This window comes from Medicago sativa, chromosome 5, assembly GCF_051527215.1.
Source record: "Medicago sativa cultivar Bolivia chromosome 5, Bolivia_mono, whole genome shotgun sequence".
Classification (NCBI taxonomy): Eukaryota; Viridiplantae; Streptophyta; class Magnoliopsida; order Fabales; family Fabaceae; genus Medicago; species Medicago sativa.
In genome coordinates this window covers 55,320,979-55,345,691 of record NC_140753.1, presented here as the reverse complement: position 1 = coordinate 55,345,691, position 24,713 = coordinate 55,320,979, and the positions used below count along the sequence as shown (strand labels likewise).

The window sequence follows — 24,713 nt, the reverse complement described above, 5'->3', positions numbered from 1 at the left end:
ACTTGAGCCTCCATATAGTTTTTCTTCTTTTGTGATGTGAGTTTGTTATCATCAAAACCCAGCCAAGTCTAAGAAGGAAATCTTCTTCACAATCTCCCCCTTTTTGATGATGACAAACCATATCCTTTTGCCAATGTTTGCTCAACGAAAACTCCCTCTATCTTGTATATCTCCCCCTTTGTTTTGCAATTGGATAACCTAAAACAATTTAAGCACAAAACACAAACAAACACTTTCTCCCCCTTTTGACATCATCAAAAAGAAGAAAAAGGGTAAAATCCAAAGGGTCGAAATATAGGGAAATAATAAATTTTATATAAAAATAATTGATCTTCTTCACAAAGAATATTCAATGATTCACATAGATTTTTGCACATATGATATGAAATCATTAACACTAAATATAATATGTCCTTGCACTAAACAACAATATTATCTTTAAAGCATGCACTTGTGATATATGACAATTTATAGTCACTACTTTTATAACAAAGCAACATACTCACACGCTTTATAAATGGAACATATCAATTTAGTTACAAAATTTTTAGCGACCAAACATACAAGTTTACTTCCTCCAATAAATCATTGTACATTTTTTGACTAATATAATACATAATAGTTTCTCTAAATGCATTACCTTTTAACTACCAAAATTTTAAATCTTAAAACTTTGTATGTATAAAATGCACGTGCATTCATGAAGATGATTTCCAATTCATATAAAACTTATTTTCAAAGTCCAAAGAAACAACTATCATGTATGCACATAATTTCCAAGATAATTATATGTGTACCGTAGTCATGAATAAATAAGAACATGATAAAGAGTTCAAATAAATTTCAAAGCATCATCAAAGTGTCAATCTTTCTCAAACCATCTTAGTCTTATCATATCATATGATTTTGTATCTTGAAAAACCAATCTTAATTTGACAAGATTAGCATATGGTCTTCAAGTACCTACAAGACAATTAATAGTACTTTCTAGGTACCCATTTTTCTTTGGGTCCTTGTGGGTTAATACATTTTTTTACCCAAATAAATTCACCATAAGGAACACCAAAGTTTCTTATGTAGCAAGTATTTGGAGTATGCCCTTTTATGTTGCAATAAAAACATGTTAAATTAAGAACATGATGTGAACCAAAATTATTTCCTTTAGAGAAATTATTCTTAACATTTGAATTATTTTTCTTAAAAGAATTGTTAGAATAATTTCTTCTTTTAGAATTTTTTCTTTGATTCACATTCTTGGAAGAATTAACAACATGCATTTTCTTGGTTTCTATGTTGTTAGGATTTGTGCTTGCTTTAACAAAAACCGTTTTATTGGTGTTTGGTTTATCAAATTTAGAAAAACCAAGCCTGGATTTGTTGTTTGGATATCTTTGTTTACTAAGCACTTCTTCCAAACCATTGTGACCTTTTTCAAAATTTTTGATCACTTGATTTAATTCAACAATTTGTGTTTCATTTTCTTTACATTTATTACATGGAGAACTTTTAACCTTTTCTAATTCTACTTGTTCATCAAAAGTTTTTCTTTCAAGAGATACAATTTGTTTCTTTTGCTTTGCACAAGTTTTAGAAAGATTAATGCATTCTTCATACAATTCATTAAATGCATTTTGCAATTCTTCATAAGATGGTTTATAATTTAATTTAGACTCACTAACCTCATTTTCTTCATCATCAGAATGATGAGATGCCATTAGTGTCATGTTTGCACATTCTTCATTTTCTTCATGTGTTGTTTCCAAAGTGTCCCATATTTCTTTGGCTGTTTTACATTTAGAAATTCTGAAAAACTCATCCATCCCAAGAGAGGATTGAAGAATGTTCTTCGCCTTTTTGTCAAATAACACTTTCTTGCGGTCATCATCATCCCATGATGTTTGTGGTTTGACACCCGTCACACCATTCACAATTGTTGTGGGAACATAAGGACCATTCTTGACAACATCCCAAATTTCTTCACCTTGGGCTTCTAGATACATTGTCATCCTAATTTTCCATAAATCATAATGATCTCTGGTGAAACATGGTGGTCGGTTTGAATTAGGACCTTCTGCTAGAAATGGTTTAGCGGAAGCCATTTTCTGAATCAAAGAAGCAAGTTATCTTTACTCTTGCTCTGATGCCAATTGTAAGTTCAGATTGTAACCTAAGGGGGGGGGGGGGGGGGGGGGTGAATTAGGTTTCTAATTTTTCGGAGTTTAGCGTTCTTGATAATTTTTCCGGTAAATAATGATGAAGGTATGAATGCGGAAAAATAAAAGAGTAAGGGAAGAAGAAAAGACACAAGAGAATTATAGTGGTTCCCCTCTAAACCTTAGGGTCAGTCCACTCCCTTCGCACCCTGCGAAGGAATTCACTATGTTAGAATCTTTGTTACAAGCAATCTCACCCCAAGAACCCCTAACAATCTTTCTAACATAAACACAAGAAAGAAACCCTCTCTCTCGATTACAACACAAACACCAAACACTTTTGGTGGACTTTGAATCTTCCCGAATCAAAGAACCTTTTACAACAATCACAAGATAGCACCCCACTATCTTAAACAATAATTCTCACCAACAATGGCAAGAAACTTTACAACAAAGTAATTGAAGAATAACAAATGTATGATTGTATATCTTTATCAATATCACTATTAACAAATGGACTTAGTGCTCAGAAAACTTTTTAATAAATGTTAAAGTGTAGGCAAAGTTTTCCAAACAATTTGAATGAAAGTTTGAAAGCAAGTGATATTGAAAATGTCAATTGAGATAATGAAAGTTGTTGTCTTGTTAATTGTTTTGATTCTCAATTGAATTTATAGAGGCTAAAAAGATGTTTATGAAGCAATACTATTTTTGAAAAAGAGTTATCAATGAATAGAAACATATAAAAATGCTGATTGAAAAATCCTCTAAAATAATAGCCGTTGCCATTTTTTAAAATGTAGAATAGCAATTAAGCATTGTAGTAAAATTTGGCAACGTAACAGAATTAATTGCCAAAGGATACAATGCACTATTAATTGTTCAGAGAAATAAAAATCAATTTAAAATAAAGTTCGGTCAACTTGAATGTATAAAGGCCATAAATCATTGTAGTTATATTATTACAAAAATAGAGACCAAATCAATTGCATGCTAAAGATATTTTTATGTTCAAAATAATAATGCAATTTTCATAATAAACTATGGCTTTTCATGTAAAAAATATTTCCATGGAAAATCACATTTCTATGAAAATAATTGTGAGTGTATGATTTATTTTCATGAGAGTTTTAGCATTGCTTCATATGAGGACTTAGAAAAATGTTTGTATTTATTTTCTGAGCATTTTAAGTCTTGTTAAATGTTAAGAATGATAGTGTCAAAGATAAGAACCATACTTACAAAAATATAACAATAAAGCCTAAGTCCCATTATCTTCATGCTTCAACTTGAGCCTCCATATAGTTTTTCTTCTTTTGTGATGTGAGTTTATTATCATCAAAACCCAGCCAAGTCTAAGAAGGAAATCTTCTTCACAATATAGATCAAACCACTCAGAATTTCATCCGGCGAGACTCAAATAACAAAGGAATTCATCTAGTTGGTTGGAACAAAATTTTCCGCCTAAAGCATCACGGTGTTTTGGGAATTAGAACAGCTAGAGGAACTAATATTTGTCTTTTGGGTAAACTTGTCTATGATATGCTCCAATCCTCCACAAAACTTTGGGTCGACCTCTTATCCAATATATATGCAGCTAGTCCTAACATTCTTTTTTCCATCACTCACGCCACTGATTCACCTACTTGGTCCTCCATCATCCATGAAAAAAAATGCCCTCAAAGAAGTTTTTTCTAGGCGCGCGGGTTCTGAAAATTCTTCTTTTCGATCATGTCCTTGTAGTTTTCTTGGTTTCATAGGGTTGTTACCCTCATTCATAGACATTCATGATTTTCACTTAACTGTCAAAGATGTGCTCTCATCTCATAAACAATATGCATATCAAATTTAATGTCGCCTGAGATGATGCTTTCATTTGGACAAAAAACAAAAATGGAACTTACACTAGCAAAAGTAGGTATACATGGTTGCTGTCCCACTATAACTTTGTTCCTCAATCTAATCAAAATGGCTCTTGGTCTTGGATTTGGAAATTAAAGTTTTCGAAAAAGGTTAAGTTTCTTTTCTGGTTAGCTACCAGAACTCCGTCCCCACCCTCTCCTTACTCCACCATATGAATATCTCCCCCTCAGATGTTTGCACTCCATGTGGTCTTAATGAAGAGACTTTTCTCCATTGTGTACGAGATTCGGCCTCTCTATGGTTTTAATGATCCAAATTTTTTCTCTAATATGGAGGTGAATCATTGGCTCAAGGTTAGTTCTATGGGCTCCCAATCACTTTTGCTGCTTTCATTTGGTGGGCATGGCATCATCATAATATTATGTTTGAATAATGAAACTTGGTCGCTTAATCATTTATCCTTTAATATTCAAAGTATGATGGACAATCAAAAAAATATGCTTTGTTATTAACTCCAATGCTATTTTAAGTGAAAGTCGCATTAAGTGGAACAAGAACAATCATTCGTGCATTATTATGAATATTGATGGTAGTTGCAAGGGCATGCCCATTAGAGCTGGTTATGGAGGGGTTTTCCGAATTAGTGTTGGCTAGTATTTATCAAGATTTTCAGGTTACATTCAAGGATCATCTGACATCCTTCATGCAGAGTTATATGTTATTTATCAGAGTCTCTTATTGACAAAAAATTATGGGGATTGAAGAGCTTGTTTGTTACTCTGACTCTTTACTTTGTGTTAACCTCCTCAAAGACCCAACTCCCAAGTTTCAGGTTTATGCCGTTTTGATTCAAGACATGAAGGACTTGATGGAACAGAGTAATATTATTGTTTGTCAGACTCTCAGATAGGGAAATCAATGTTCGGATTTCTCGGCCAAGCTTGGAGCCTCCTCAGATAATGATTTGGTTTCCCATGCCTCCTCTCCGGATGGTCTCTTATATCCCCTGAAGATGGATGCAGTTGGAACTTTCTTTCATAGAGAGTAGTTTGTAAATGTGTTTCTTTTTTTCTTATGCTTTTTTCTCTTTTTTTCTTTAGCATTATAACAAAAAAAAAAGGGATAACAAAAAAAAAATACAACAAAGGTAGCTTAAAGAATTCGCGCACAGGAGGGGTAGAAAATAGAAGCCGTGGAGAAGAGAAGAGAAAATGGATGGTAGTGGTGGATGTTTGATTCAATAAACATGTTTTTGTTTTGACTGAAATTTTAGAATATTATTTCAATCAAGCATTACTTTCGTTGGACCATGATATTTGAACGTCTTTACTTTTTTCATATATCCATTAGAAAAAACACTCCAATTAATCTTTACCTTTCTTCCTATCACAACGTCAACTTATCTATTACACTAATTTCATTTCTCTTTATTTCAAGGTGTATATTCTCATATAGGATATGCTTCAAACATTTTCTATTTTCTTTTATGTAGTGGCTTTATCCTTTTAGAGTACCATCATACTCATTTGTGTATGTATGTGTATGTGTGTGTGTGTCTATATATATATATATATATATATTATCGCACCTCGTTATAAATTTTTAACATATACCACATTCGAATAATTTTGATAAATATATCAGAATAAACTCACTTTCTTTTAATCATAAAGATTTGTTCACTTTGAATGCAAAATGTTCAACTTTTTTTTTTTTTTTATAAAGATATTGCTCCTATTATCATGAGATTTAAGTAATTATTAATTAAAATTTTAAATAATATTATAAAAAATCAAATGATAAACAAAATAGTTTAAATGATGGATGTAATTGAAAGAAAAATTTCTAAAACAAGGTCATGTATCTTGTTTATATAGGTATAAATATTATAAAAAAAAAATATCAAATGATAAAACAAGAAAATGTCTACATTCTCATATACATTCTCATTCACATATATCTCTAAGTTTTTCTTTTTTGTTGTTCACTTAAAATGGGTAATGTTGAGTCAGATATCGACTAAGAATCGGCCATGTGTATCTTTCTTTTCCTTTTTTAATTTAAATAAGTGGTTTCCACGCAATGCATGTTTTTTTCTCTATGCTTCTTTTATGACTTCGTCATCTCAATATGACGTTTGATTTCTCATTTTGGCGTAATGTTTGTTTGATTTTTTGTCTGAGTGTGGTGTTCATTTGACTCAGTTAAACGTATCAATTTCAATCAATTTCTGATTTAAGAAATGATTAAGTCGTCAATGTTGCAAATTTGAATACATGGGTATTCCAGCTCCTTTGATTTTGTCACATTATTTATAATTTTGTTGTTGTTGTTTTCCACTATTAATTTGAATGATGTAAGTTTATTCTTAAGTTCATCATTTTCATTTTTAGCAATCCAGAATTTATGTTTGTATCAGATATACCCTATCAAAGAATGAATGTTGTTTTTTATAAATAAATAAAAAAATTCAAATTATAAACGAGTATATATTTGATTATGTCATTTGATATTTTGTCCAAGATGTGTCAATTTAGTAGGAAGAGATTTACTTAATCTCAAATGAAATGGTCCAAACCCAACGTGGAACAATCTTTAAATGTTCATTGGTGTACTTGTTATGTGTACAAGAGCAGAGACCCTCCTTGCCATGGTGATGACAGTGAGGAGCTCTTAGGTTATTAGTGTTTTTTGGGAAGATGGAGTGAATGAATTATGGAGGGTTGAAAGCCCCTTGTTTATAGAGTTGATCATAGAATGTAGTGGGTGAGTGAATGGGGATGAGGTTGAGAGTAGTGAGCAAGTTAACAAGAATGGGGTGTCTCACCACTCCACCTCTCCAGACCAAGTCAAATTCACATGTGTTCTAGGGAGGCTGCGTGTTTCTTTAGTCGGTGTAATTCTCATGTCGGTACAAAAAAATATTGATGATAAAATACTCCCTAGAAGTAACACTTTTCTCATTATTACTATTATATGAGAAGAATATTGTTGAAAAATAAAATGAGTTGAGTTTTGACACATGATACATTTTTTTCTTTCCCATCATAAAGAAATACTTTTCTCTATATATGTATATTTAACTATTAAATTCTAATTATGTTTTATACTGATAATCTTTAAACAAAGCAATCTAATACAATATATTTTGAATAGAGAATAAAAAATAGAGTTAAATATATTTTTAGTACCTACAAATATATTAATTTTAGTTTTAGTTATTCTAAAAAATTAATTCAACTTTTAGTCTTTAAAAAAGTTTCATCACTATGTATTTTATCCCTACTTTTAAGTGAACTTTTGTGCGGCCTTCATATTTTTTAATGAAATTTTTCATAAATGTATAGAGTTTTATAAGAATCTATTCCAAACAAATTATAATATTTTTAACAAAACATGATTTTTTTTTATGTTTTTGGTGCTTAAAAATACATATATAATCATTTTTTTAAAATTCTAATTTTTTTTTTCCAAACAGATTCTTATAATATTCTAAACATTCTTGACAATTGACAATTTTCACTAAAAAATATTAAAGATACATATGAGTAGACTTAAAAGTAATGACTAAAAATGGTGATTAAGATTTTTTCAGGACTAAAAAACAAAGGGTTAAATAAGTTTTTAGTCCCTAAAAATATAGCGAATTTTGATTTTAGTCCCTAAAAAATTAATTAGAATGTTTTCGTCCTCACAATTTTTTATTTTGTTTTTGGTCTCTAATGGCCAATTTATGTTGATATGAATGTCAAGATTATGAGTCTTTTATGTTCAAAATATGTTCATGTCATGTCCGTTCATTATGTTCAACTTTTGTATGTTCATATTATGTTCAAAAAATGTCAGGAAGACGTCAAAATTATTTTTGTTAGGGACCAAAAACAAAACAAAAAAAATTGTGAGGAAGAAAACACCTCATTTTAGTTTATGAGAACTAAAATCAAAATCTGTTATATTTACAGGGACGAAAAACTTATTTAATCGAAAAACAAATTTAGAGAAATTAAAACGAAAAATTAATATATTTATAGAAGCAAACCAGATATACAATAATCATGGAATACATTGCATCACTTGTGTACATCAACGCTATATTTAACCAAACATACATATTCGTAGCATGTTAGTAGGTCCCCTTACCTGTTGAAGGTTTAAATTACAACAAACATATCACTGTTTTTATCTATTAAATTCATACCTTCACATCGCATCATCTAAATAGTGCCATGAATTTCAAACTCTCAAACTCTTGAACACTAACGGTGTGTTTGGTAGAGGTGAAATTGTAGAGAGAAAAAATGCAGGCGAGAGAAATAGGGGAGAGATACATAATCTCTTCTGTTTGGTTTAGGAGAGAAATACAAGAGAGTGAGAGAAGAAAGACTAAAAAGTCACTTTTTCTAATCTCTCCTTCTATGCGAAGAAAGTCTCAAAAGTGGCCCCATTTTTTTGGTGTTCCGAAAATACCCTTATCTCTAACACACCAAACCATATTGTCGAATCACTTTTGTTATTGGGTGTTGCTGCTTCAGCTTCAGCTTCATGTCCCTATGCAATCTCCGATACTGTCCCTCGATGCCGTCTTCGACTCCATTGAGGCTTGTGGTTCCAGTGAGAATATAGGAAAAACGTGGTTCCTGCTTTGCTGCCTTTGCCATCATTTCAAAGAGGAAGCCCATATGTTGCTATCTGTTCCATCCGTAAATTGGATAGTCATATGGTAGAGAAGGTTTTTATTTTTTTGATGAATAAGTTTTTTTTTTCTTTTGGTGAAGAGGTGGGAAGATTTTAGCATGTGTGTTTTAGTTTGATTTTAATTTGTTTTCTTCATATAAAATTTTTGTGGTACAGACCAAAAAAAAAAAAAATTGTGGTAAAATTATATCAACGTTTACTATTTAAATTTGAATTTTTTTTTCTTATGTTTGAATAATTAATTTTTAGAACTACAGTAATGTATTGTTTAACTTGGATGTATGGGTATTGTTGTCATTTGCAAAATAATATTAATTTTTTCTTTCTACTTTTCTATCTCTTTCTCTTCTATTCTCTTCTCTTTCTCTTGTACCAAACGACCCCTCAAATCTACTCTATTTCTCTTTTATCTCTCTCTTCTTATAATCTTTCTCACCTCTTTCTCTCTTCTTAACTTCTCTTCCCAACCAAACACATCATAAGACATTGGTTTTGGGTGCAAATACAATTAAATATCTTCTTAATTAAGTAAGTTAAAACATTAAGTTAAATAGGTTAGTATGCAGGGACATGTAACTTGTCCTCCCCATAAATGGGAGGCTCATAACTTGGTTCTTTATAACAATATGGTATGCATACTTTAATTATGGGTTAATTATGTTTTTGATCCCTACAAAATTGCGACCTTGTAAGTTTAGTCCTTACTTAATTTTAATAGCATTTTTAATCCCTACAAAAAATTTCTGCACTCAATATTAGTCCTTACTCAATCCAAATTTGTTTAATTTATGCTTAAACTCTTAAGTTTTTCAACAATTTTTTACAGGCGTGTTAAGAACGTTATTAAAAGGTCCTCCGAAAAAAATATCGCAAAAATTTGATTTCTACGTCCATATTTTTGTTACTTATATCTTAAACTTTTGTCGTTTTAAAAAATTCATATTTAATTTATTTCATGTTAAAAAATTATAGATTTTAGTAAATGAACCTTTCATAGTGTTCTAAACTTGTATAAAAAGAATAGTTAAAAAATTTAAGAGTTTGAGGATAATTAAACAAAATTTATTTTAGCAGGGACTAAAATTATAAGTAAATTTTTTTTGTAGGGATTAAAAAAGCTATTAAAATTAAGTAAGGACTAAACTTAGAAGGTCGCGATTTTATAGGGACCAAAAACATATTTAACCCTTTAATTATTGATCATTATCTCACATTTTTCTGCATTTTATCATAAACTTCATCGATTATATTAAAATAGAAAACGGTAGCAGAATTAAGCAAATGACCATTTCCTGGAAAGTTTATGATATCTAGTTTTGAAAAATAATTTTTAATTTAACAAATAGTAGACCATATGGTTCAGTTTCCATGGGCAAGCCCAAGGTAAAGGGACATATTTTGTTTAGTTAGCATGTAGTCTATTTTAAAGGATTATTTAAAAAATTTTAACATGTGCAAACTTGTACATGATAGAAAACTCCCGTAAAACATAAATGTTACTTCAAATTATTTAAAGCATGTGTTCAAATGTAGAAAAGCGAGTCTAGTTCTGTTCCAACTAGAATCATCGAAAAATACCAAACATAGTCAAAATTAGGATTCGCGTTCGTTACACCCAACTCATTTTTAGTCCATTTCTAAAACTCAACAAATTTTTAAGGGAGTATTATTAAGTTCAATTGAATAGAAAAATCATATCATGATCCCAAAATAACCTTGGAACACAAGTCTTCGATCTTTAAGCGTCGAACTTGAACATAAACATAATAGCTTTTGTAAACTTGAATATAAAAGATAAACCTTGAAAATTTTATTAAAATTCATGTTAAAACATTTCCACCAATCATTATTTCACTAGCAAAGAACTCACAATATTCACCAACTTATTTAATACAAACACCATTAGACCTACTATACTTAAAACATCTTTAATAGTAAGAAACTTGTTGGATTCAAACATAATATATTGTCCTTCTTGGACCTATTCAAGCCTGTCATCACATGCCAAACAATAAGTTGGTATTGCATGCAAGTGTTGAGCTATTGGTATAGAGAGTCCAAATTTCTCCTCCATATTCAAATTGGAAGGACTAATATTATATGGAAGTTCCCAATCAAAACAATGCACCAATTGGGCAATAACCAACTTAACCGTCATTAAACCCAATTGAATTCCAGGACAACGTCTGCGGCCAGAACCAAATGGTAGAGATTCAAACTCTTGTCCTTGATAATTCATTTTCTTGTCAATAAATCTCTCTGGATAAAATTCTTCAGCATTTTTTGACCAAACATTTGAATCTCTCCCTATAGCCCATGCATTTACTATAACACGTGTCTTTTCCTTGATAAAATATCCATCAATTTTTATGCTCTCTCTACATTCACGAGGGAGTAATAAGGGTGCAACAGGGTAAAGTCTTAAAGTTTCATGAACCACCATATCTAAGTAACTTAACTTCTCTAAATCTTTCTCTTCAACCATTCTTTCATTTCCTACTTCATTTCGTATCTCATCTTGAAGGATTTTAATTACCCTTGGATGTCTTAGAAGTTCGGATAAAGCCCATTCAATCACAGTAGCAGATGTATCAATTGCTGCCACAGTCAGGTCTAGGAATATTGCCTTGATGTTGGTTCGATCAATGAAATGATTTTCTTCATTTTCTAGATCAATGGTTTGGTGCATAAATGAAATTAAGAAGTATGTCAACAAAGTCTTCATGACGAGTTTTGTCTACATTAGTGGTTTGTTCATGCTCTGTTATTATCACTTCCAGCACCTCATCAATTGCTTTACCCGTTTCCTTGCATGCTCTTGTTAATCCCTAACAAATAAAAGTTAAATGTTATTTATCCTTTTAATAATGTCTTTTTTTTAAAGGAAATCCTTTTAATAATGTCAATTGCTAATTTAATATTTTCACACGAAAATATGATTTTATTTTTGGTTTAAATATTATTTACCCTTTTAAAAAATATTATCAATAATGGTGACACTAATAGTCATTTTACAGTTGCTGTTTGGTGAAATTTAAACCACTTTTCATGAAGTTACAAAATCAAACTCTACAAAACTCACACCACTTAAACAATATTTATCCATTAAAATATATTAATTTTTGCTTTTCTTCTTGTCAAAAGTTTTATTTGTTTTCGGTTCCCCTAAAATGTTTAAAAAATCACTTCTGTTCCTTGTTGTTTTGAATTTAGTCCTGCCATATGTGAATCATATTAGTCTTGCTCTCTAAAAAAGATGCTACTTGAAGATTATTCGAACATTATAATGAAACAACATAAACTGGAAAGTCCAAAATAATTTTTTCAGTATTTTAGACACTAAAAAGAGCAAGCTATTTTGTTATGAACTTGTTCACCTAAATATTTGGCAAAGAACATGATGAGAAAGGTTGTAAATAACCAATCATAATCTATGAAGCACGAGTTTTGACACGAACACCTGACACGACACGTATACAGACTCGTCGACATTATTAATGTAGATAACTTAGGACATTGACACCGTAACACATATATTAATTAATTTATTATAATTAAATAAAATATTAATATTATTTGTAAAAGATCTAAATTGGTAGTCAAAAGTTATACAAATGCAAATAAACAGTTTATTTCGTTAAGAAAACAAAATACGATAATATTTAACATTTATTTATCCATCCATCTACTATATAACGAAAAGGCTAATAATATTGTAACCACATTTAATATATTTAACCTCTACTCTTCGAGAAGGAAACAGTTGTGCAGATTTCCTAGCTAAGACTGGTGCTTCTTCTACCGCAAAGTATGTTGTTCACACTTCACACCACCCTTCTGACAGGATTATCTGATCTCTTAGCTTCAGACTCTACGAGAACTTGGTTCCATAGATTTTAGTCTTTTTTTTTTGTTCTCTTCTTTTCCTTTTGTTTCTCTTAGCTTTGTAACAATATATATATATATATATATATATATATATATATATATATATATATATATATATATAACCTCTTATTCATCATCATAGCATTAACTCATCTATAACTCTAGTAAGTGTGTTTGAGATTTATCCAAGGAGCAAAGAAAAAAAAATTGGAGACATCTCTCTTAGTTTGTCTGACACATGTCATGCGAGTGTTATACGGGTGTTGGATTTTTGACATGTGTCATATGAGTGTCAGACGTCAATGTGTGTTGGACACTGTGACACGCCTAATACTAGAAGTGTCCTTTATTCATGATGGCTAGTCTCATGCAATTTACCATTTTCTCTTTTCAATTACAAACAACCATGATGTTTGATGATGCTTAGGACTAAAAGCGGAAACTAATACTCACAACAATATTTAGACCTAAACGTCATGGGCATTTACGATAAAACTATAGAACAAAGTCGTACAATTAAAAAGATCATGACTAAAATTACATAACCGATATTTAATCCTTTATTTTTTTTTATCACATACCTGAAGATCAAATACACCTAGCCAAGGAACATAATCAGCCAGATTAAAAGCTCCAACCAAAGCCATTACGTCTTGAACCACCCTCTTTAAGTCAAATTGATCATACTTGCTCCAACCCAATATCATCTTATACACAATATCTTCTATAAGATTCTCTACAGCCTCACTAACATTCACAACCTCACCTACCAAAGAAGCTTTCTTCAAATTGTTAACCAAAACATCCAACGTTTCCTTCCTAATAGGACCAAATATCTCAACTTTGGAAGCACTAAGAAGTTTTAAAGTGCAAAGTTTCCTCACACTACGCCAGTAAGGACCATACTTAGAAAAAGCCAACCCTTTGGAACCATATGTTATGAGTTCAGTTCCTTGAATCTTTGGTCGGCTTGCAAAATTGATGTCATGAGTTTTGATAAATGATTCTGCATCTTTTGAAGATGAAATGACAATAGTTGGAACTTGACCAAGTTGTAAGGACATGATTGGACCATATTTTTTGGAGAGTGATTGAAGTGTTCTATGTGGAAGTTTACCTAACATATGAAGGTTTCCGATTATTGGTATTGTTGGAGGACCAGGTGGCTTTTTATGGATAATGGTATTTTGTTTTGGATATAAGAAGAGTTTGAATAAAAAGCATGTGAAAGTGAAGAGAAGGAAATAAAGTAATGCAGTTATTATTTCTGCAGAAGACATGTTTACAAATGAAGTTTTGGTTTAGTTCACTATATATAAGAACTGATATTATCTCTAAACTAGTAGTGTGTTTGTTTGTGGATGGTATGAGTGGTGGTTGGCAGGGCTGGACAGCGGCCGGTTTCTGCTGGTTTTCGGTTCCAAAACCCAAAACCGAGCCAGCCGACGGGTGCTAAACACAAACCCAAACTCGACCGATTTTTGAATCAGGTTTGGTCGGAAAAGCGGTTCGGTTAACACGGTTCACAGAAGATGAAAGAAGAAAAAAAATGATGATCTTGCAGATCTGGAAAATATTGGAACAGAAGACGTTGCAGGAGAGAAGAGCAAGTGCAACAAATGAAGAAGAAAGAGAAGTGTAGCACATATTGAGATAACAAAATAATATACTCCCTCTGTTTCTTTTTATAAGCAAGTAATAAAAAATGATATGAAAGTAATAAAAAAATGGCACGTGTCCTTGTGAGCCGTACGCTTTACAGAAAGATGTGACATGAGAGAGATTGTTTGCAGCGTGTACAGTATGATAATAAAACAAATATACTAAATTTGCGGTCGGTTACGGGCCTTTAACAGGTTCATTCTGATCCCCCATGCTCGACCGTAACTGCCCATTTCAAACTGAAATAAGACACCGGACAACCTGACGACCCGACTAATCCCTGCCCGTTTGCATTTTTGTCTTCGCGGGACCGCCGGTTTTGGACGGGTCGGCCCAATCTGTCCAGCCCTAGTGGTTGGTGTTGGGATAAGAGTGTGCAATGCGGAAACAATTATCTCTTTTTGTAGAACTTGAACAATTCAATTTACGAGCACAACCAACAACAACAATAAAACAATAAAAAAGAGTAAAAGTTGTGGATGAGATCACAGAATTTTTAAAGTGCCTCTCAACGTGAGAGAATAAAAACCATGTGACCTAATCCATCCAAAAATTTCCACTATCAGAATAATGGTTACAATAAATGTCTTCCTAAATCTCTAGGAACCGACAATCATCAAATAATCACACAACCATAATGATTCTAAAAACCAAAGAACAAACCCAAAATAGGTATCCAAACAGAAACAAAAAGAAGACAAAACTACTTAGAAAAATTATCTAAGCAATAAACTAGGTAACAAAAATAGCATACTTAAATTTAAGTCGAGACAGAGAACGTTTACCAAACACATTTTTGTCACCGAAAACCCAAAACTTCTTCCTCTTTTGTCTCGCTCTCACTGTTAGTTGCGTGTATCTCGTTACACACTCACGGCTGCCACTTGCTTTTCTTTTTCACGCAGCTTACTGTTGTAAGTTTAGAGATTTCAATCCCATATATAACTCCACCACACATATCACGTGTGGGCCATGTCTCACTGTTAGTTGCGTGTATCTCGTTACACACTCACGGCTGCCACTTGCTTTTCTTTTTCACGCAGCTTACTGTTGTAAGTTTAGAGATTTCAATCCCATATATAACTCCACCACACATATCACGTGTGGGCCATTCACATGGCCTTGACCCTTAAATAACTCCACCACACATATCACAGTGTGGGCCATTCACATGGCCTTGACCTATGAAGCCTCGATACTTTAAAATGGATGACGTATCGTATCTCCTGCGTATCATGTACCGATACCTGTCTGATACTTCCCAATACGTATCAGATGAGTATCCGAAGATTAAATTTTATTTTTTTAAAAAATAATTATTTGATACTTTCCGATACGTATCAGGAGAGTATCCGATCATTATCCTACAGCGATATCTGCCCCGATACTTCCCAATTAATGTTAACTAAAATAACTAACTTAACTCTTGAGTACTGATGTGTTCTTTTTTGAATATAGTGCTTCTTTTTTATATTGATATAGTATAGCACTAACAATGTTCTTTTTGGATATAGTATAACACTGACGATGCTCTTTTTGGGATATATTGTGTATGTAGTTGGCTAATAATCACTCTCTTAATCGTCAATATTATTTATATTTATGTTGATGTGTTACGAGCCTATGACTGGTTTCTGTTGTTTGATAATATATTTTCATATTTAAAAAAATGTTATAATTATATTGTACATTTATATATATAATTTTTTTATCAATGTATCACAGCCGTATTTTTGAAATTTTTCCGTATCAACGTATCGATGCAGTATCGTATCCGTATCGTATCTCGTATCCGGACTTCATAGCCACATGGCCTTGACCCTTAAAAAAAACACAAACATACTAACACACACATGTTTTCTTTTTATCTAAACTAGGGTATGGTCCCACTTGAGATATTTTTTCCGGAAATGTTTAACACTCATTTTCTTATACAATTATTTTCTAACACTCCCTTAAGAGTGACATTCATTTAAGTCTCACCACTTTATATATGATATATTTTCAATATGTGACACCTACATGAACTTCACTCAATAAGAGAATGAATATTAAAAGAGTGTTAGAAAAAAAATATTTGTAGTTCTTCTTTCGGAAATGTTTTATGAAAATCAATTTGTGACAACCAACAATGTACATGCATAATTGGATATGATTTGCCATTAATATTATTTTATCCTCTTCGTTTGCATTCTTGTTAATTGAAAAGTAAAAGATGGATGTTATTTGAACAACCATTTTTTGAAACAACTTGTGTCACAACCAAAATATAAAATAAAATAAAATAAGTATTAACTTAAAAACCAAAACAATATAAAGAGAAAGTAAAAACAAATTATGTGTATGAAAGAAAAAATTGTCAAAAAATATTGTTTGAATATCAGTTTACAAAGTAAAATATGAGACAATGTATATATGTACTATTTAAGAAATTGAGTTGTTCATGTATCACTACTCATATATTTCTTACTTTATAAGCTTGTTAGGTCAAGCTATAATGTTGCCCTAATTTAGCCCTAACTAGACTATTGACCCGTGCTAACGCACGGGTCCTACCTAGCAAAATATACACGAATAAGTCGTAGCATAACGAATATATAATATCCAATGGAAGAAGTCTTGTAAAATTTAAACATGATTACACAACAATGATAAACATAGGAAGTACTTCTTAGTTTATGATATGAGACAACAAATGAAACATATTTTAACACTAATACTCATACATTACCGAATACTTTATGATAAACAACATTTGAGGTCGTAGTTGTATTGTCGCCATCTTCATCGGTTATTAGTATCTTCAATCGGTCTTTTGAAGTGACCCTCGAGATTGCAACATAGAACTGACCATGCAAAAACACGGGACTTGGCAAATAAATTTCAACATTTTTAAGTGATTGCCCCTGACTCTTATTAATAGTCATTGCAAAATCACTTGTCAATCTCAACAGCAAAATCACCCCACAAAGAGCAGTGAATCCTTGAGTGACTGCAATTTTCATCATATATAAGCATCAATTAGGTGTGATTATGATTACGTTACAACTTAAACAATTATACAAATCAGTAGTTTTTTTTTCTTACTCTAGATCTTCTATGGTAAGATCAATTTGGTAAGATCAATTACTATGCTTTTTCTTCCACTTTTCTCGGTTGGGTCATGTTAACCAGTGCCCCCGGGGCACTAGTTAAGAAAACCATAAAGAGAAAGTTTCAATTTAAAAAAGACACTTTATTGACTTTTAAGGATTGAAAATACAATTTCCAATGCAATACATTACTATATTTGCTTCTTAACCAGTGCCCTAAGGGCACTGGTTAACATTACTCTTCTCGGTTTCCCTCAAATTTTCCTTTTCCACTACATGCCCAATGATGTCTACAATAAAGAAATTTCGAAAAGTCATTTTGTATAAACCTTACTGCAACTTAATAAAATCATCAGCCTTAATTTTTCTACACTAATATTATTCCATGCACACTTAATATTATGTTTGAGAACAAATGAGGGCGTCAACTAATGTGACAATTGAATGGTTTATAAAAATATAATGAATTTTGTTTTCCAGATCAAAATTACCCACAACAAACTGATATAAAAATAAAGGGTGGTGTTAACTTGTACCCTTAGAGCACATGTTAAGAAAACCAAAATAGGAAATATTCTCTAAAATTGTGTGCATTCACTTCATTAAAAAGTTAAAGATTAAATGAAATTCACACATTCCAATAAACAATTTCTACTTTTGATTCATTAACTTGTGCCTTAAGGGCACAAGTTAACATTTCCCAAAAACAAAATATCCTTGTCATGAGTTGATGTCAGTAGGGACTAGGACTGGAAATGAGTCGAGTCAAATCAAACTCGTCTGAACTCGACTCGACTCGTTAAGAATTGATTCAGCTCGAAACTCGACTCGAGTTCAAACCAAACTTTTTTTTAAGCTCAAACTCGGCTCGTTTAATATTCGCAAAAGGCTCGGTTCAACTCGTTAGGTTCAACTAATTTAAACCTCTCAAATTTTAGGTCCAAAATTTTTTACTAGAGACACTAATCAATTGCTCATATCAACATTTTGGGCAAAAATATGCCCCAATACTTTAAAAAAAAAACACACACACACAATTTAAACAAATAAATTGATAGAGGGAAACACAAAATTCACCGTAGTGAAATTGGGTCTCTACCACTACCTTGAACAATGTAGCATATGCATCATTTATTTATAGGCAAAGCTTGCCATCTATTGTGTACCCACTTCCGATGTGGGACTTATGAAAACAAAGGAATGTTACTTTGATACTTACAAGCTTATTTGCTATTAGATGTGGCCCTATTTTTTTTATTTTTCTTTCTTTCTCAGAAGCCAAGTATAATAAGCCTCCACTTTATATCTAGATAGCATCACGATTGACAAGTAAAAACAATTAAAAAACTAAACATCAAATCTTGAACATGGTATGACTGTAACCAAAACAAGTATGAATTGAAGCAACTATGACAATTGGATATCAGCTGCAAATTTGTGGCATATTAATCAATAATTGGGGCAAAGTAATATGAAAGTTGATTGCATTTTTCTTATAAATGTAAACATGTAATGGAAGACAAGGAATAATGGTCTTGCCTTGTTTATCAATTTTATATTTTACTAGTTCTTGAAATTTACCATTGATACGGTACAATACCATATCTTTAGACAATCTCTTAAAATTATAAACATGTAAACATTTATATAAAGTAAATAAAAGGGAGTGTCAATTGATATATATATATATATATATATATATATATATATATATATATATATATATATATATATATATATATATATATATATATATATATATATGAGTCAGGATCCGTTGACACCAGGTGTCAACGGATTCGTTGACACCAAATCTCAACCGTACATTATATTTAATCAAAGGCTCCTATTAGTGTCAATGTTTCTATTTCCTGTATCTTCTTCCTCTCAACAACACACTATTACTGATCTATATGAGAGTTGAAACCTAGACATTATTATTCCCTTGTTGAATCTTTGTTCCCTCATGATTAATTTCACGATTATTTCTTCGTATGAATCATTGTTCAATGAAACAATTTCTGCCAAATTTTTAAGACGATCGTAATTGGACAGTAAGGTAATGAATCTATGGGTATGTTGAATGGGGTTTGTTTCAATAATTATTGGTGGAATTTTAGGCATACGGGTTGAGTTTCTGAAACGAACAATTTGGTGTTTAGCCATTACCGAATAGTAAAAGTTCTTCCAGGATATTATTATCTAAAATTAATTGGAAATATTACTTTGTAAATCATTAAAATAATTGCATATGATTGCAAAATCAATGGATATATAAAATTAATCTATGAATTAGGGAAAAAGGAAAACCTATTAAACTAATTGAATTGTTGTCGTGACAAATCAAGATTTATCCTTGGTGAATATGAACACAGGTGTTGTGATTCTGTAATTGAGATCTCGTATTGTTGCGTTAAAGTACATCAAGCAGAAAACAAAAATTGTGTGTGGTTGAGAGGAAGAAGATACAGGAAATAGAAACATTGACACTAATAGGAGCCTTTGATTAAATATAATGTACGGTTGAGATTTGGTGTCAACGGATCCTGACTCTATATATATATATATATATATATATATATATATATATATATATATATATATATATATATATATATATGTAACACCCATATTTGAAATTATCTAGAATAATCAAATGAGCATTATAAGGTGATATTGGATACATTAATTATACAATACAGAAACGACTTTAAGTCGAGAGTTAAGATACAAAGATTCCGAGTCATATGTTACATTATTACACACCAAAGTTTTTGCTTCATAATTCTAGTTACGAAGTCTAACAACATAACTTAAATAATATAACATATGCATCCTTAATTCAACTCCACTTTGATTTCTGCAAACTCGTTCAATCCAAACCTTTTTCCTTACCTTTTCTTTGAGCAACCTGTGAACCTGAACAAATAAGGAGTTGGATGAGACATAATGCCTCAGTGAGTTCTATCTAGTCTAGGCTAGTGATAACCTTGGGGAAAACTTATGGTCATCACGTGTCTAAATTACAACCTGCCGGTTGATTATACGTGTGCGGATTTTCTTATCTAGACGGTAGTGCATGCTATTTCGTCATAGATTCTTATAATCTTACTAAAGGTCTTGCTGCTCTAAACATGTCATGGCGATCAAGGGAAAAGTCTAAGATCGCTATATCAAGATACACACTAAGTATCAAGAACTATCTTTCATGACACATCTCTAAGTCGGACGACTAAGTAAAACCTAACTCGTCTTCGACATACTTTCTTTACTTGATTCTAAACTTGTACATATTAAATCATATCTTAATTCATACGCAAGCATAATACATGTTCAAACATTAGGTTAGAAGTTAGCGTTGAACAATCAAGAATATCTGAATTCATTTTACGGATTAGTTCCGAGTGGAGTAACCCCGGAAGTTCATCCCTTACTACCGGTAAAATGCCTAGAAAAGGCGTACCGGACTCCCTTAGTGAAGTGCGGGTCCCTTACGGCTTACCCCATTTCCCTTGGAAAACCTTTTATACCCATCCTTGATGGAATACAAAAGACACCACACTCTTTCTTGCTTAAAGATTATAAAAGTATAATTCTTATCTTAACTTGATCGTGAATAGATTAACTAATCACTATTCTTCTTATTATACAACACTCAAAACTTAACTATCTAGTCCTCGATGCATATAAATCGAGGCTCTAAGTTCTTTCCCTTTATCTTATTGTATAGGTTGCTACCCATTTATAACTTAGCTTTTCTCATATCATGCTTTGCCATCATTACAAATACTTGCTTCACTCTTTTTCTTTGAGAGCACATTAGAAAGCCTATGCCTTAAAACATTGTTATGAGGGGTTCTCTTTGGAAAATGACTGCTCGAAGTAAACAGCTCGAAGAATGGCAGAGGGCAAGGGGCGAGCAAACGGTGCAATGCTGCACTGACTTACTCGCCGTTGCGAGCAGAAGGCGAGCAACACCCCCCTTCCGGCCTTCGAGCTCGCCGTTGCGAACAACTTACTCGCGAAGCGAGCTTTGGCAGTCCAGAATCACCAAAAATGGTGTTTTTAATCAAAAATCCTCATATACAAGTGTCCCCAAGCATAACATGACCCTCATGAACACATAAACTTGTGAAACAACCTTAAAGCAAGTATTCATAAGTAAAACTAGCATCACATGAAAAGGGGTAAATAATATACATATATAAACCCTAAACAAAACAAACTTCTCTTTCACAAGTAACACACCAACCCTTGGGAAGGATCTACCTAAGAACTCACCTTTGATGTTTTGAAAAATAGACTCACAAGCTCAAGCTCTTGAAGACAAAGTCCTAATGGCAAAACCCTAGATGGGAGAGAAGTGTGTTGGAGAAGCTTGCTTCCAACTCTTTTCCAACACCCTTAGCAAAAGCTTGCTTAGTTCTAACTTATGGAAGATTGAATGAAGATTGGATGATATTGTGTGAAGATTTTGAGTAGAGGGAAGTAGAGGAAAGAAAATTCTTAGAGAGAAGGGAGAGCAAGAGTTGCAACCCTAGAGAGAGAGTGGAAAGAAAGTTATGAAGATTTGTGGTCCTCAACCACATAAAAATATCTTCTCCACGTGAAAAGTCTAAAATGCCCCTTGACTCACTCGTTTGCATTTTATCGCTCCAATTAATATATCAGTCTTTAAAAGCGGGATGTTACAATCTACCCCCCTTAAAAAAATTTCGTCCTCGAAATTTAGAGCATACCTGAAAACAAATGTGGATACTGATCAAACATCTCTGATTCAAATTCCCATGTAGCCTCACCATCTGGCGAACCCTTCCATATCACTTTCACTATAGGAATCTCTTTGTTCCTGAGAGATTTGACATCACGGTCTATTATTCTTTCTGGTTCTGGCTGAAATGTCAAATCTGATCTCAGTTCTATGGAATCTAACTCGACTGGCTGGAAAGGATCTGGAATGTACTTCTTCAATTGAGATACATGAAACACATCATGTAATCCCGACATAGCTGGAGGCAAAGCTAGCTGGTAAGCCACCGGTCCGATACGCTTGAGTATCATAAACGGTCCTACATATCTAGGACACAACTTCTTGGTTCTGAAAACACCTCTCAAACCCAGTTTAGGTGTAACCTTCAGGAACACATGATCACCTTCTTCAAACTCTAAAGGTCTTCGCCTATTGTCCGCATAACTTTTCTGACGACTCTGAGCTATTCTCATCTTCTCTTGTATTGACTTAATCTTCAAAGTCGTTTCTTGAATAATCTCTGGTCCAATTATGCTCTTATCTCCAACCTCCGCCCAACATAGAGGGGTTCTGCATTTCCTACCATACAACGCTTCATATGGTGCCATTCCAATACTCGAATGGTAACTATTGTTGTAGGAAAATTCTATCAGAGGCAAGTGATGGTTCCAACTCCCTCCATCTTCTACAACACAAGCACGTAACATGTCTTCTAAAGTTTGGATAGTCCTCTCTGACTGTCCATCCGTTTGCGGATGATGCGACGTGCTCAACTTCAAACGAGTTCCTAAGGCCCTTTGAAAATCCTTCCAAAAGTGTGAAGTGAAGATAGGATCTCTATCCGACACAATACTCACCGGAACCCCGTGTAGCTTGACGATTTCTGAAATGAACAATTCAGCATACTAAGATACTTTGTAGGTAGATTTAACAGGTAAGAAATGAGCTGACTTAGTTAACCTATCTACAATCACCCATATTGAGTCTTGACCTCTCTGAGTACGAGGTAAACCTCCTACAAAGTCCATAGTAATGTGTTCCCATTTCCACTGAGGAATCTCCAATGATTGTAGCATACCAGCTGGTCTCTGATGTTCTATCTTGACTTGTTGACAAACAATACACCTTGCTACAAATTCAGCAATATCCGTTTTCATGCCAGGCCACCAGTACTCCCTCTTTAAATCTTGATACATCTTGGTAGCACCAGGATGAATTGAAAAACTACTCTTGTGCGCTTCATCCAAAATCAATCTTCTAAGCTCTTGATCATTTGGAACACATAACCTTCCTTCAAACAATATTGCTCCATCCGAAGCCATAGAGAATTCTGGGTGAACACTCCTTCTCTGAAGTTCTGTGTCAACAATCTGAGCCTGTATAATTCTTGACCGTAAATCACATGAAACTTCCAATCTGTGCAACCAAATACCATCATCCTCTTCTGTGACTCCAAGATTAATGTCTCGAACCTTCTCATACATGTTACAAGTGTGCATTAAGACTTCAGCTTGAGCTAAGGCCTTACGACTCAAAGCATCTGCCACCACATTGGCCTTTCCTGGATGATATTTCAAATCAAAGTCAAAATCTTTTAAATATTCCATCCAACGTCGTTGCCTCATATTCAAATCTCTTTGATCAAACAAGTACTTTAGGCTCTTGTGGTCACTAAACAATTCAAAGTGTGCTCCATACAAATGATGCCTCCATATCTTCAAAACGAAAATTATGGCTGCCAACTCTAAGTCATGAGTAGGATAATTTCCCTCATGCGTCTTGAGTTGTCTAGATGCATAAGCTATCACATTATTTTACTGCATAAGTACACCACCAAGTCCCTTAGACGATGCGTCACAAAACACAACATATTTCTTCTTCGGGTCAGGTATAGTTAAAACTGGTGCCTGTGTCAACTTCTTCTTCAGAGTCCTAAAACTTTTCTCACATTTTTCATCCCACACAAAAGGTACATCCTTCCTTGTGAGTCGGGTTAATGGCAAAGCGATTTGGGAAAACTTCATGATGAATCGCCGGTAATATCCAGCTAACCCCAAAAAGCTTCGAACCTCCGAAACATTCTTTGGTCTAGTCCAATTTTGAACAGCTTCTACTTTCGACTGATCAACTGCTACTCCTCCTTGAGAAATAACATGACCCAGGAACTTAACTTCAGACAACCAAAACTCACACTGGCTAAACTTTGCATAAAGTTGTTTCTCTCGGAGAACATCCAACACTGTTCTCAGATGTTGAGCATGCTCCTGTGGATTCTTAGAATAAATCAATATGTCATTAATGAAAATAATGACAAATTGATCCAAATACGGTTGAAAGATCCGGTTCATATAATCCATAAAAACTGCTGGAGCATTGGATACACCAAAAGGCATAACTAAAAATTCATAGTGTCCGTAACGTGTTCTGAAAGCCGTTTTAGACACATCCGAAGATTTGATGCGTATCTGATGATATCCAGATCTAAGGTCAATCTTTGAGAACACGGACGCTCCCTTAAGCTGATCAAGTAGATCATCAATCCTTGGCAATGGATACTTGTTCTTGATGGTTACCTTATTCAACTGGCGGTAATCAATACACAGTCTCATG

The 24,713-nt window shown here is 32.9% G+C and overlaps 2 pseudogenes across 1 annotated transcript; both read right to left on the bottom strand.

Moving 5' to 3' along the window:
- Window positions 1–10,499: 10,499 nt before the first annotated feature.
- On the bottom strand, window positions 10,500–13,324 carry LOC146923205 (cytochrome P450 71AU50 pseudogene; annotated as a pseudogene). The gene is made up of 2 exons (XR_015012764.1): window positions 13,181–13,324; window positions 10,500–11,539 (listed from the first exon to the last, which is right to left on the bottom strand). The product of XR_015012764.1 is annotated as a cytochrome P450 71AU50 pseudogene (transcript).
- On the bottom strand, window positions 13,074–13,879 carry LOC146923204 (cytochrome P450 CYP736A12 pseudogene; annotated as a pseudogene).
- Window positions 13,880–24,713: the final 10,834 nt, after the last annotated feature.